This window comes from Pyxicephalus adspersus, chromosome 9, assembly GCF_032062135.1.
Source record: "Pyxicephalus adspersus chromosome 9, UCB_Pads_2.0, whole genome shotgun sequence".
Classification (NCBI taxonomy): Eukaryota; Metazoa; Chordata; class Amphibia; order Anura; family Pyxicephalidae; genus Pyxicephalus; species Pyxicephalus adspersus.
The window spans coordinates 30386083-30402248 of NC_092866.1; the positions used below are offsets into that span (position 1 = coordinate 30386083).

The 16166-nt window shown below is 38.4% G+C and overlaps 1 protein-coding gene across 6 annotated transcripts in view; it reads right to left on the reverse strand.

Annotated features, from left to right (window-relative positions):
- PC (pyruvate carboxylase) overlaps positions 1-16166 on the reverse strand; it is a 318614-nt gene that overhangs the window by 244085 nt on the left and 58363 nt on the right. The window lies entirely within an intron of this gene.

Here is a 16166-nt window from a genome sequence, read left to right on the forward strand (position 1 = left end):
TACTTTTTTTTTTTTTTTTTTTTATAAACATGTGATGTCCCCAAGCATTGGAACCTTTTAGTGCGGATTTCAAAAATGTGAATAAAAAAATTAAACCAATGCCTACACATTCATTTTTTGAAACTTGGTGAAAGTGGGAGCTGAAGCACCTAAAAAAACAGCAAGCCAACATCTCCATTCAAATGAAAGCTAAAGGTGAAAAGATATTTGCCTGATCACAACCTTCTTCTTGCCAGGCAGTAAAAAGATGTCTTTACAGGACAGTACAAAAAGCTCTAAAACCCTCATTATACAAGGAAAGCTACCTTGTGGGGAAGACAAGGGATGCCCTCAATTGACTCAAAAAGAGGCCTTTGAAGAACAATCCAGAAAAGCTGAAACCCTACAGTTAACTGTCAGTGAGTGAATGCATGAAAAAAGTCTGATTCAGAAATAGGAACAGACCAGACTGACCTTTGGTGGAGGATCCACTCCTGACTGAATATAAAGAAATCCTACCCAGTGAAAGGAAACAAGGGTAAAAAAGCAGAATTTTTTCACAACTAAAGTTACCATACCATGCAAATTTTAAGCATGGTAGGAATCAAAGTATCCATGATTCCTCTTTCTTTCAGCACACTGGGCTTTACCAGCCATGAAGTTAAAGCCTTTGACCAAGAAGTAAGATTGGATTGCCCAGATCTACTGTCCTAAAACCAATCTTACTTCTTGGTCAAAGGCTTTAACTTCATGGCTGGTAAAACCCAGTGCTATGCCGACCTAATCCATCTACATGTTTGCACCCTGGATTGCCCACATCTACTGTCCTAAAACCAGAGTCCAAACATGTAGATGGATTAGGCTGGCATAGCAACCCCTATGGGCCAACGCTGGGGTTATCAATCTTCAGAATATCCTCTACTTTGATGAGTTAGTATAATAACTCCAGATAAGTCTGATTAGTAGTATTTTCTGCAGACTGGCAATTTAAGCATGATATTTTGCACATCTTGACAAAAAACAGGTTCATGTGGGGCATCAAAATGCCAAGTTTACCTCATACAAAGTTGATCACCAGAACCAATTGACCCACGCATTAATAACTGTGCATACTTCATGTCTTGTCTTGCCCTATCAATCAGTAAAAGTTTGTGTAAGACGAAGGACAAAACAGTGACAAATACAAGGGATGGGAAAGTAATTTTAGTTTTTTGTCTGCACAGTATTAAAGGAAAGGGGCATCTTACAACAAAATAGTAGTGGTCATGGGCTAGAGCAGACAATGACTAAACCTAATTGTAATGCTATAAAACTATATATCTCAAAAGGAAGAAGACTGTTTCCCTCTGCTTTGTTACAAGGGCAAGTGATTGAAAGTTGTCCAGAGTATCTTTCTCATTACCAGAGGTTAGGTATTTGAAAAAAAAGGGGGGGGACCCCTAACTAAAAGCTGAACACTACATTACTACCTAAAATGGAAAGGGGTGTTTACTATCAATTTATAGTAAACAACTCAACCTGTGACCATAAATTTAAAGAGGGCACTACACTGACCAGGAATATAAAAGGGTACACTACACTAACAACCTGTGTAACAGGGTAAACTACAATAATGGTTTTCTGGACATTTTCACATTGCCCTTTATTAACTGTATAAAGATAATGGGCTGTGCAGCTCAGCCTCTTCCCATTCTCTTATTTCTGTGCAGTGTGGTCACTGATAACAGTAGAAGAACCGGGCTATACAATTCAACTGGCTAGGCCTTTTTCCCTCCCTTTATCATATATGCCATTCCTATTCTTCTCACAAACTGTGTTCTTTTCTTTTGCTGTTTAGTGCTGGGTCATTAAGCAGCAGATAAATGGGAAGGAAGGGGACCAGCAGAGTAGTTGGTGCTGGGAAGCAAAATAAAAGGTCTGCTTTTCTGCTAGCTCACAGGGAAGTGGCAGGTCCAAGGCTCCTTAACAGCACCCTGACTGTCAAGGCTGCATTCCACATATGATTACAAGCTCAAAGAGCTAGCAACAACAATTTCATAGCAAAATGAGTGCCATGTAATTTAAGTGCTGATTTATTTGTTATTGGTGGCTGGAGTTTAGATTAAAATGTATGTGATGCCTAACCCTTCTAGGAAATGTTCAGATTAGTGCTTTGTGCAGGTGGTTTTAACACTTGCAAAAAATATTTACATTAGGTTTAGGAATGGGTCAGGTAATTGTATACAGTGTTCAGGGGGAGGTTTGCAACCTCTATAGACTTCAAACTCTGCAGTCTGCAAATGCTTACAAACACGTGTGCAAGCATTGAGTGTTTGCAATACTAGGATTAAGTATAAAACGTGGTAATCTGAGAATCTCTAGTAAAAAGTAGTCGTGCCTATACCCTGATGATATTGACAAAGGTAAATAAAAAAGAGAGATAAAGCCAGGATATTTTTAAATGGCAGTGTATTAAAGAAAAGAAATATAACAAATGAATGTACAATGTTTCCATCAGTTAGAATATACACACTTCATTGCTTAGGTTGGTAACAGCAAGAAAAGTATCTATAGTGCAAGCACCCCTGCTAAGTAACACAGAAGGGGGTGGTGTTTGAGCTAATTAACTAGACAAATAATCTCTAAGAAAAATAACAGCACTTAATGGTTTGTTGTTCTGACAGGTTTTGCCTCTGGGAGATTCATCAGTAGTTGGGGTGCTGGCTGCGTATAAACACGTCATATATGGTACATACAGTTAGGTCCATAAATATTTGGACATAGACAACTTTTTTCTGTACATTACCACAATTAATTTTAAATGAAACAACCTGGATGCAGTTAAACTGCAGACTTTCAGCTTTAATTCAGTGGGTTGAACAAAAAGATTGCATAAAAATGTGGGAAACTAAAACTTTTTTTGTTTTTTTTTTTTTACACAATCACTTTATTTCAGGGGCTCAAAAGTATTTGGACAATTGGCTCAAAGGCTATTTCATGGGGTGGTGTGGGCATTTCCTTCATTATGTCATTATCAATTAATTAAAAGGCCTGGAGTTGATTTGGGGGAGGGGTGCTTGTATGTGGAAGATTTTGCTGTGAACCGACAACAAGCGGTCAAAGGCGCTCTCTATACAGGTGAAACAAGCCATCCTTAAGCTGCAAAAACAGAAAAAACCCATCCGAGAAATTGCCACAAAATTAGGAGTGGCAAAATCTACAGTTTGGTACATCATCAGAAAGAAACAAAGCACTGGTGAACTCAGCAACGCCAAAAGACGCCCAAAAGACGCCCACGCCCACGCCCACGGAAGACAACAGTGGTGGGTGATCGCAGAATCATTTCCATGGTGAAGAGAAACGCCTTAACAACAGCCAACCAAATGAACAACACTCTCCAGGAAGTAGGCGTATCAATATCTAAGTCTACCATAAAGAGAAGACTGCACTAAAGTAAATACAGAGGGTGCACTGCAATGTGCAAGCCACTCATCAGCCTCAAGACTAGAAAGGCTAGATTGGACTTTGATAAAAAAAAAAAAATGTAAAAAAGCCAGCACGGTTCTGGAAAAACATTCTTTGGACAAATGAAACCAAGATCAACCTTTACTAGAATGATGGCAAGAAAAAAGTATGGAGAAGGCGTGGAACAGCTCATGATCCAAAGCATACCACATCATTTGTAAAACATGGCGGAGGCAGTGTGATGGCTTGGGCATGCATGGCTGCCAATGGCACTGGGACACTATTGTTTATCAATGATGTGACACAGGACAGAAGCAGCTGAATGAATTCTGAGGTGTTCAGAGACATACAGTCTGCTCAAATCCAGCTAAATGCAGTCAAATTGATTGGGAGGCATTTCATAATACAGATGGATAATGACCCAAAACATACAGCCAAAGCAACCCAGGAGTTTAATAAAGCAAAGAAAGGGAATGTTCTTGAATGAAGTCAGTCACCTGACTTGAACCCAATTGAGCATGCTTTTCACTTGTTGAAGGCTAAACTTCAGAGAGCAAGGCCCACAAACAAACAGCAACTGAAATCCCCTGCAGTAAAGGCCTGGCAGAGCATTAAAAAGAAGGAAACCCAGCATCTGGTGATGTCCATGAGTTCAAGACTACAGGCAGTCATTGCCAGCAAAGGGTTTTCAAGCAAGTATTAGAAATAAACATTTATTTTCAGCTTTTTAATTTGTCCAATTACTTTTGAGCCCCTGAAATGAAGTGATTGTGTTAAAAAAGGCTTTAGTTACTCACATTTTTGTGCAATCTTTTTGTTCAACCCACTGAATTTAAGCTGAAAGTCTGCAGTCCAACTGCATCTGAGTTGTTTCATTTAAAATTATTGTGCCAATGTACAGAACCAAAAGTAGAAAAAAAGTTGTCTCTGTCCAAATATTTATGGACCTAACTGTAAGTAGATATCAACCATATATTCAAAAAGTTCAAAATTACTCACTAAAGAAATAATAAATGCATAGTGCTATACAAAGGGTAAATCTAGAATATCTGTCAGGTAATATTCCATAAAACCGAAAGTTGCATAGGTGTATATACATACATATATATAAATAGATAACTCATAAACAGATGTAGATTGTTACCACTCATTTGAACTACAGTCCAAATGGATTATTATATAATAAATAAATTATATATAATGATAGAGCATGAAAAAAGTACATTATTAGAGTAAATACTTTTTCTTGGGATGTCTATTGATGTGGGGTTGAAACAAAAGGTTGTACTCACTTTTTGTTGGGATATTGGTCAAAGGAGAAAATGGAGAAATCATATAGGAAAAATGGAAATGTATGATAAAATGAATACTGCTGTTTGAGGAGAGGAAATGAGGAAATCAATGGTAGTAATGCAAATATTACTGCTGAAGTAACAAAGTGATTAAAGTGGCTACATCTATGGTAATGATAATTGGAGATATATGTAGGTGAATAGATAAATGAGTATTAGAATAAACACGATAGACGATATACATGATTGACGATAGATGTAGAAGCACTTTACTCAGGTATCCCCCATACAAAAGGGCCTAACCAAGATATCTCAATGCCTTACCAGACATCAACCCACATCTACGAACGAAAATAACTTTATACTACGATTATTACAGTACATTTTAGAAAGAAATGTTTTAATTTTTGATGGTACCACATATCTTAAAACCCAAGAAGTTGCCATGGAGACCAAATGTGCTCCCTCCTACGCTAACTTGTACCTTGGCAAATGAGAGAGAGAGCGCTTTTCCACCATCTCTACCACACAGTTTGGTCCCCATTTACTATCATGGCAAAGCTACATAGATAATATCTTGATGTTTTGGACAGGTCCTCTACATCTTATTGACCAGTTTATCCAGATGATCCAACAGAATGACTTCAATCAAACCTGCTTGCTATTCTTAGATGTTTCTAACATTATCAATGAGAACAATACTGTATCTACCTCTCTATATAGGAAGACTACTGCAGGGAACAGTATCCTACATGCTAAAAGCACTCTTCCATCCTCATTAAAAAAAAATGTATCCTGTATGGTCAATATATTCACCTAAGACGCAATTGCTCCATGGACTCAACATTCAAACTAGAAGCAAAAGCACTTAGAGAAAGACTCTTACAAATAGGTTATTCCAAGAAACGCTTAACAAAAGCCTACAACAAAGTCCGCCAACTTTCAAGAGATAACCTGCTGATGGATAAACCCAAACAACTGACAACTAGTAACGCGGTGACAAGAATCATCACCACATACTGCCAACAACACAGATGGATCCAACAGATATATCAGAAACATTGGCATCTTCTTAAGCCCCCTAGCGTTCTAATTCTGTCAGTTTTTTGATGCAAAAAAGGATCCTATTTTTTTTTGCATAGAAATTTTTGTATTTTTAATATTATTATTTTTTATTTTATATTGTGGGCCTCTATTTCTTAGGAATAACTCCTGGGTATAATATTTTTATTAATTTGTTATATAATATTCATAAATTATAATATAATACATAATTATAAATCATAATTATAAAAAACAAAATAATAGACCACAACAGTGAAATTTATCAAAAAAAATATTTTATCAAAAATTTATCACTGAAATTTTCTAAACAAGGGTGCAATATTATTGATAAATAATATTATGCGTTAAATGCAGATTTTAGAATTTTTTTTTTTAAATTTTAGTAGACATCTCGGGTGTAGTAAATTTTGAAGCAGGGTACTGCACAAAGTCCAACATCACAGTCAGGACAGTAGAACCTGGTTTCTTTTCTTTCTTCCTCTGTCATCGGTCTTTGAGCAGCAAACCACGCACATCCTTGTAGGTGCTGCCTTTTTCTGGGTTGGTGGGATGTATTCAGTGAAGTGACGACCGGTCAAGCGTTCTGGGTTGACAACAAGTGGAAGCACGACGTCCAGGTTTATTAATAGCCACTAATGGTGTTTGGTGGTTCTTGACTATGGATTTGGAAACTTGCAAAATGAAGTCTGAATGATTCACAGCCATAGCCTCTATTTTTTTTTTGTACAGAATGTAGGCATTCCATAGGCACTGTTCAACTAGATACCTGAAAATCTTTTTGTAGTACTTCCTTTGCTGTTTCCTCATCGCTGGGTAGAATGTCATGGCTTGGTCAGCTCTGTCGACACCTCCCATGGTGTTGTTGTAGTCAATCACCACCTGTGGCTTCATCACTTCTTTCACACGTTTTGTGTGTACCAGAACGGTGGAGGAATCATGGACAGTATTCATCAGGCACACATCTTTCTTGTCACGCCATCTCAGAGCCATCATCATTCCTTTCTGCCAGGCAAAAATTTCTCCTGTCTTCACCTTCTCTTTTGCAAGCAATGATGGCAGGTTGCTCCGGTTAGCCCTAACGGTTCCATAGGCATTCTGTGTTGCAGAAGGAACTCATAAAGCTCAGGAGAGGTGTAGAAATTGTCAGATCTAGCAATGGCTCAATGAGGGATAGCACTGAAGTTGTTGCCAATCCATAATGGCTGTATCTGGGGTTGAACTGTGTCCTTTTTCAAGTGTACAGTACCATATTCCAGATGTAGCCAGATGAGGATTCGCACAGCATATAGGTCTTCACGCCAAATCATGCCCTCTTTGACGCAATGTACTGCACCCAGCTGAGCCTCCCCTTGTAAGCAATTAGACTTTCGTCAGTGCTGACATCTCTTTCTGGCACATAGGTTTGCTGGAAATTTTGTAGAATCACACTTTGCAAATTTTCTTGAGTTTTGGTGCAGGATGGGTAGTCTCATCAAATTCTTCATTGTTTGCGAAGTGCAGGTACTTCATGATGAGGGAAAAGCGGTATTCTGGCATGACTGTGCCAAAGGATGGAGTGGCAATCATTTGATTCTTGGACCAGTACCACTTCTGCATGGGTTTGTCCACAACTCCCTGCAGGATCACCAAGCCCAAAAACAACCAAATGTCATCCTTGGTCACAGGTTCCCACTTTCTGCTTCTTGCAAACCTCAGGTGTGGAGCACCTTGTTGTTGTACAGCATACCTGCATAAAACAAAATAAAAAAATGTATTTTAGGATATGTTCTTTTATAGTATGAAGGTTGCAATTAATATGTTAGCAAACACAGAGCAGTATATACGTTTGCATAAAAAAAAAATAGCAAAAATTTCAAAAAGTTAGCAAACACAAGAACGGCTTACCTGTTTGTCTCTGCAACAATTTTTTCGATAACTTCATCTGTCAAAAACAACTTCATGTATGCCAGGGGGTCGTCGCATTCAGCCTCAATTTTCATCCCAGGTGCACCAGGGAACTGAAATCTTGGCAGTGCTGCATGGTCCACATCAAGGTCAATAGGACACTATGTGCGCACAGCACTGACCTCGGGTTCAGAATCGTCGCTCAGTTCACTTTCCCTGTCTGATGACAAACTTCCAGGTGAATCACTATCGCTCAATTCCACAAGGGATTCCAAATCGCTATCGCTGCTTTCAAATTCCTCCAAAACAGCGCTTGCACCGGTGAGATGCCGTTTGGATGCCATGCGGTCTCCAGCAATCAGTCAGGAACAATCAAGGTCAAAGACAAAGTGATAAAATGATACATTCAGGAAGTCATTTATAAGCCATTAAAAGGTCAGATCAAGGTCAGGGCTAATAGTGGGCAAAATGTAAATCAGGGCACTGGGCAATGGTGCACTAAAATGTGTATTTGTACTTTTATTTTATGTTTTTACTGTAAAAAAAAAATTTAAAAGCACATTACATAGTAATCTGCTTTTAAATTTCCCGCCCCCAGAACCCATTACTCCACCGCGATGCGGTGGGGATGTCCTGCCCTGCTACCTCCACTGAAGCTGCTCGCATCCCCCGGAGGCTGATCTCCGGGTAATGCGAGCAGCTGCAGTAAATTCCGGGGGGTGATGCCAGCGGCAATTTACTATTGGTGATCACAGAAATGACAAACACACTGTTCAAGACACTATATAAACAACCCCGGGAGTGATCTATCTGATCATGTGCCCCCGTGGTGCATATGAAATCGGGAAAGCCAAAAGACCTCTACGGAAACGCATATATGAGCACATATATACAGTAAGGAATAGAAAAATTACTACTCCTTTCAGCCACCATATGGCAACAAAGCAGAATTTCAACACTCAAGGACCACAATTTGTTGGCCTAGAACATATCTCCCCCAATCCCCAGGGTGGGCGAGATTGATAATCTCCATTTGCAATCAGAGTGCCGATGGATTGTTACATCACAATCTACAAGTACCCTGGTCTTAACGATATGTTAAGCTTCAATACTTTACCTAAACTATATTCAATCCTTTTTTTCTCACCATTTGATCACGTAATACCTACATAACTTACATTATGATAACATTCAGATCACCTACTACTTCCATCATTAGCAACATCTAGTCCTTATTCATATTTATATTTCTCTCTTGACCTATAATTCATGATATTCACTATGCTATCTAAATGCTACTGTGTATCATATGCTACTATGTATATTATATTGTTTTTGTTTATATGAAGAGTTATTTTCCTTTTATACATTTTTGAGTGATCAATACACTTTACGTTATGGTATGATGTACCTATATATTGATTGTAATATATATTCGATATCGACTTTTACCTTGATATTTGTGTTTGTATTATGTCATACTCATAAGAACTGTTTTTATTGACATGCGGTTCAAACATACAATTATCCACTTATAACACATTTATCATCAGTTACTACTATCACCTTGACCAGAACTCTAATACCCTTCTCCTTTTCATTTCTATACACTACAATATGTATCTTTAACATCCCACGCATAACTTTAACATCCCACGCACTCACTTCTCTTACACCATTACATGCATATTTCATTGCCCCCATCCCCCACCTCTGTCTCATCACTACTAGGAGATCATTCATACACCCATCCCCAACAAGGTACGGCACTACATTGTAATGACTGGCAGGTTTCCTCTGTCCTAGCCCAGCAAACTCTTCATTTATGCCTCACATGCTCCCCTCTTCTGGACAATGCATTTAAAATGAGGTGTGTGTGTGTGGGGGGGGGTGAGGTTAGCACAGTCAGCTCTGGAAATGAGAGATAAGTGAGCAGGACTAGGTGTGGTCAGTTGATAAGTTGCACCAGCCAACATGAGGGACATTGTAGCTTTGAATTTAGTAGAAGTGCAGCAGTGATGCCACCTGATCATGAAAAGCTATATGAGGTTGACTTTACTGGCAAGATCAATAGATATAATATATGTTAAGAGCTGTAGCACAAGTTTTCTTTAATGTGGGGCCATCATGTTCAACATGATGGCCCTCAGGGAAGGTTTGGGTACTTTAAGGTTATCAAGAGAATTAATTATAAGCAGTTTAAACACTGGACATTAACAGCTTACAAATTATGTCAGTCTATCAGCAGTTGGTGCTACAAATTATAAATGTCTCTGTCAATTTCTTATGAAGACAACTGTTTTATTGTATGCTTGTAAAGTTATTAACATATATAGTCCCCCTGTCAAGGCAGAAATGTCAGCTCATTGTCAGGATGTAAGGGTCTTTTGGAGACTGATATGTCCCCTGACTCAAATGATGGCTGCTAAAAGAAGAAAAACGGTAAGTGTACAAAGCTTCTGATTTCTTTCATGTAAACCTCAACACCTGCCAGCACTGAATTTAGGTAGGACATCACATTCAAAATCATTCAAAGAGGTATGTGGAAAGAGAGCTTTATGTTGATGAGGGGGTAACATCTGTACCTACTACAACAGATTCTCAAGACTGGGATGCACCCCTGCCTGAAGAACAGAAACAGCAGTGTGAGGATTGGCCCAAGCAGCTGGAACATGTCCAGGTATCAGTTCAGGTGTATCAGTTTCTTGATCTAACACTAAGCAAAAAGGAACTTTGTGTGTTTTCAGATGCTTCTATTCAGGGAATAGCTGCAGTGGCCTACTTGAAACCAGTTTTAACATATTCCGAAGACCAACGACTACTTAACCTACTTAACCTCCCTGGCAGTATTCCCATGTGTGGCTTGGGGTTCATTTTCAGTCACAAAAGTGGTAACCCCGAGATACACCTGGGGGGGTCTGGCATTGTAAGGGACTTACCTGTTCTCGACAAGCCCGCAGTGGCCCCTGGCAATGTTCGCCCGGCATCTGTGACCCCTAGCCTGGCATCCCCAGTGTGATCAACGGGATGTGTGAGCGCTGGGGGGCGTAACCAGGCAGGAAATTTAAACAGAATGAACCGCTTTGACATTCAAAATTACTAATCAGACCGCCAGGGAGGTTAAACCAGCAACACTGGTAACCCAGAATTTTGCATCCTATCCTTTACTTTCTGGAACATTTGGTGGCAAAGATCTCTGTAAACCAAAGTGGAGGCAGGTTCAGAGCTTGGCCAAGGTCTTCTAGGACAAATGGAGTAGGCAAAAAGGGAGTCAGTCATATAGATCAAACATCCTGCCAGGTACCATTGTACTTCTGAAAAACCATCCAACCAAAGGGAATGAATGGCATATGGGCCATGTAACGAAGACCCTCCCTGACAAAGAAGTTTTAAGTTTTTAAGGCAGAAAAAATGTCACAATGGCTTAGGGTTCTGGGTTTTTACTCAGACTTATGACAAAACTTGTTTTGCTCCAACCCCCTGTGGAATATCATTAAAGATGGATGGATATAAATCATGGTATCTATTAAAGATACCAGGCGAGGAGTGTGCTATCAACAGTTTTCGTTCATGTAAATAGTATGTATATAGTTTAAATAGTAGTAGTTCTGCTCCCTCTATTTTATTACAATTTATTTTTCTCTTTCTGCCTTTAATGATGGCATTTTCTAAAGTTTAGAGGAAGGTGGTGGTAATTTATATAGCGGACACAACTGTATTACTGCTGATGCATCCACATCCTTCCCTGTACTTTTCAAGCCTATCCTAGCTTCATTGGTATGTTATTGATGTATTTAAACATCTTGTGATAGTGAAATGTGTATTTTGTTGTATTAGTGCATTTCAGTTATAATCTTTGACATAATGTTCTGTTAAGTTCTTCAAGAGCTGTATTACATCTTGTTATGTATTGACTGTGTATATACCTTTTGCTTTATTCATTTCTGTATGCTTGCTTTGTATATTTTACTAATTTTGCACTACTGTTTGTTTTTTCCAGTTTTACCTTCTCTCAGTTATACACATTAAATAAGTTTCTGGAACTTAAACAGTGTGGTGATTGGGAGATAAGTTAACCGTCGGTCAAATCATTTTTGACAATGAGAAGGGCAGAACAATATAATTTTTTGATAGCTCTCTCCCAATGGCTTGAATATTTTGGTGTTTAATTTGAGGCTATTGTGAAACATTTTATAAAGTATACGATAGAAATAATACATGTACTTGAAACTATGGGTGTGGAACATGTAAAAAAAGCTCTTGTCTTTTTTGAGTTACAGTACATGTACAGCTAACTTTTTGTGGCCTAGATAACATAAGGATGATTTAGAACTGCATATTTTTTCTTGCTGTTACTATCTCTGCTGTATTTCTGGTGCCACCAAAATAAAAGATAAGGGCAAATCCTGTAACAGGGACACCTGTTTTGTGACAATGGTCTACGAGTTGAATTTCCATCACTGTGTGGTCAATTGTTATTATTTCCACATGAATCATACAAATGACTATTACTGCTTGAAATTAGCTATAAGTTACTCTTATATTAATACAATTACTTCAGTGTCCTAATAGTAAAATATCTTAGGAAATGATTGCATATTCAAGTATAAATGATGTTTGGTGACTGTCATAATGACTTCGATGTGGCACACCAGATATCTAACACATGGAAATTGTAGATACCAGTGGACCTTCAAGCCCTAGCTCTGGTTTAGGCAAGTGTTAAAAATTTTACAGGTTGTCAGAAATTTTGCTCTTGCACGTTAGCAACAGGGTTGTTTAATGAATCATTTAAAATGCAATAAAATACACAAAAACACCAGTAAAGTTTATTTCTCTAAACATAATACAACTGCGTTTATAGTGCACTATACTATACTATGCCATTATTAATGATTAATCATTGGAAATCACAAACTGCAAGTTTCAAAAAGCAAAAGCCTAAATCTATCTATAGTAGACAAATAGAATGATTTTCATTTTGCTCTCTACTGCTCTACTGGCTGTCTGGAAAAACATGGCATGGGATAATGGCCAAGACTAATCATGCAGGCACTACCAGCTTTAAACAATTTTTTTATTTAAGTATGGCACAGTAAAAAATAATTGTATTTACTACACAGCAACCCATTATGTTTAGTGAATGTTTTTGCAGTTGTTCTCTGCACTAGTTTCAGTTATAAGACAATGTAAAGAATGTCATTTTAATACCGGCTTGGGCTTATGACACTTCTCAGAGCGCAGGTTAAGAAAATACAGAAATTAAAGGATATAAATTTGCAATGTTTGTGCAGTCCCTGTATGCAGCAGGTATTAATGCATAAAATGGTAAAGGAGTCTGATGTTAAAGAAAACTCAGGGGTGTCACCTCCATAGAATTTTTTGCAAGGGGTAGGGCCATCAAATACCTGGATACCAGTTGCCTCTCTGTTTTTCAATTTTTCCACAATGACCACACATAAGGTATATGTAAGGAAAAAGCACTGCCTAGAAGCATTTAGGCAGACGGCCAAGAAGTATCTCTGCCTATCATGCATAACCCTTATTGAGAATACCATTCTGAGACTCCCGCTAAATAAAACAGAAACACTGCTGTAGATATTACGTGCTGGTGCCCAGACATACCTGAACTATTAAAGCATTTTTTCACAGCCAGTTCTGAAGGCAAAACTCTGGAACTTCCAGGTGTTATTTGATTTGCCCCCCAAGTCCCACATATTTATATTAATTCATTGCCTATAAGGTAGCTGCACTTTATACCTGCTACAGACTTTACTTAAAGGTTACTCCTGGTCTAATTTTTAATACCACAGTTGGCCTCCTGTGATGATTTTTGGCCTTTTTTTTATCATATCTCCAAGTTTTTCTCAGTCTCCCCAATTAAAAGAAAACAGCGATTTACATATTCTATATTTCATCCTGCTATAAACTGGTTGGTATGAAGAGTCAGAGTGAGTCAAAAAATGTCTGTAGAAACACCCACTACAATTGCAAATAACAGTTTGCAGACACCATGCCTACCTAAGTTAAGGCACCCAGCTTTGTGTAGAAGGTGGGTGAAGCAAGAGAGAAAATAAGATGCTAGATGATGCATGTGTTTTCAGTTACATATTATACACTTCACACTCTACATCTATTGTATAAATGGGTGAATTATATATAACATATGTTTATATATAAACATATCTGTTTGCTGTATAAACATATATAACCATCTATTGTCGTACAAAACACAGTAAGTCAATTGAAAAGAGCACTTCATTCATATCATTCATAAACAGAACACAACAAAGATATAGGGAGGGGGGCAGAGAAATTAAGCAGCAAAAGCAGATGCGACATAAAAAATTGAGGTTTTAACTTTGCTTTAACCAAATATCTATTTTAAATGTTTGTTGAATCTTTTGAGATTACCACTCCAAGCAAATACTAATAAGCTTACATATACTTTGAATGCAGGTAATTTGAACCCTTTATTGTCTATCCAAAAACCATATTAAAATATACAGGTGTGACAGAGGTATATTAAATAACAAGTTTTATTGAATATTCCCAAGTTATCATATAGGTTTAATTTTACACGGGTGTGGATAGATAATCTATGCATTTACTTGATACAATAGAAAGTTGAATTTGTGGATACTTGCAAATGTTTAAAACCTGTTCATCTCCAGAAAAAAAAATATTTATGTACATGCTGTACAAGTATGCAGTTTTAGATTTTTGTGCCTTGTTCAAGGTCAAGGACTTAGAGTTGTGAAGCAAAAGATTCAGCATAACTGCCAGGCACTTGTCTTTTAATTCTTCTATATCTTTAATGACAAGTTAATCAGATAGAAAACCAGATTTTCCATCTCCTCCTTAATGAGTTACCATGTCTTGCTCTGCACGGTGTCTCTGTGTAGAGGCAATCATTTAAGTAGAGGAAGGGCTTGGCTTCCTTGACTCAGAGCTGCCTCATTTAAGACTGACGGAGAAATGATTGGCAAGTAAAAGGAAAATGCCAAAGCTACTATTGTAGACCCAGTTCCTGCTAATCTAAATCCTGCTGCAGTTTTCTGGTGTTCAGAATTTAAATTAAAAGCAGACCTTTGAGAGGGTGCTGAGAAGTATGTAACTATGCAAATATCAGGTCTTTGCGATTATTAAAACTGTTTTTTTTTTTTGTTTGTTTGTTTTTTTTTTTAGTGAAAAGCTGAGATGGGAGAGGCACAAGCAAGATTCACGTCGTTTGAGTTACGGGCCAACATGAAGATTTTGTTTCTTCAGGGAAAGTCAGCAAAAGACATTCACACAGATATGTCTCAAACACTGGGAGATAAGTGTCCTTGTCACTGTCAAAACCTGAATATCTTGTTTCAAGACTGGGCATTTCAACGTTAAAGATGGACCCCGCAGTGGGCGCACCCCAACCTCAACTAGCCTGGCAACCTGCGATGCTGTCCATGAGCTGATTATTGAGGACTGGCGAATATCCGCAAAAAAGATAGCCCAGATACTTGACATCTCACGGGTGTGTGTTGGGTTTATCACCACTATCCTAAACAAGCGCAAGCATTTAGCGAAGTGATCAGGAGGAACATGTTGAAGCATCCAAAGCCGTTTTGGCCCATTTTGAAGCTGCACAGGACTTTTTGGCTAGGTTAGTGACTGAGGATGAAACCTGGCTCCACATCCATGATCCTAAAACCAAGGAACAGTCAATGGAATGGCACCACAGCGGGTCCCCACGCCCAAAGAAGTTCCCAACCCAGAAATCGGCCAAAAAGTCACGGCGTCCGTTCTCTGGGACAAAGAGGGTATTCTGTTGGTGGACTACCTACCTCAGGGCTCAAGTATCACCGGACGACGAAACGCCGTGGAAAGTTGACCAAAGGGATCCATTTTTTGCAGGACAATGCACCTGCGCACACGTCCAACATTGTGGCTGCCAAATTGAAAACCCTGGGTTTCCAACTGGTCCACCATCCCCCCCACTCACCTGACCTGGCCCCTTCGGATTATTATCTGTTCCCGAATTTGAAGAAACACCTGAAGGGGCAACTTTATGAGGACATTTCTGAGGTCAAAGATGCTACTGAGAGCTGGGTTTGTGGCCCAACCGGGTCTAGAAAAGCTGCAACTATGGATATCTTAAACAATTTATAAAAGGATAATGAAAAAATTTGCTTATATTTTTTTTTGTGCTTGTGGATTTTGAAATTATTTCGTGAACACATTTTAAATTCTGGAGCACTGCAAACTTTTTTAAGCATCATTGTTTTCGAATTTGATTATAACACTTGGCTGATTGATACAGTGGCCAAGTGGAACAAAATGTGGGGTGCTTGTTCTCATAAAGAAGTACATTTTCTCAGTCAGGACTTGAATAGAGCAAAAAAGAATAATTTTTCCTAAAAAAAAATGGTGGCTGAATGTAGTCTGTTTGCATGAGTGCACAAAATATATAAAATATAAGGTCCAAATGCACTTTAAATTAGACTGTAATAAAAAGTCAACACA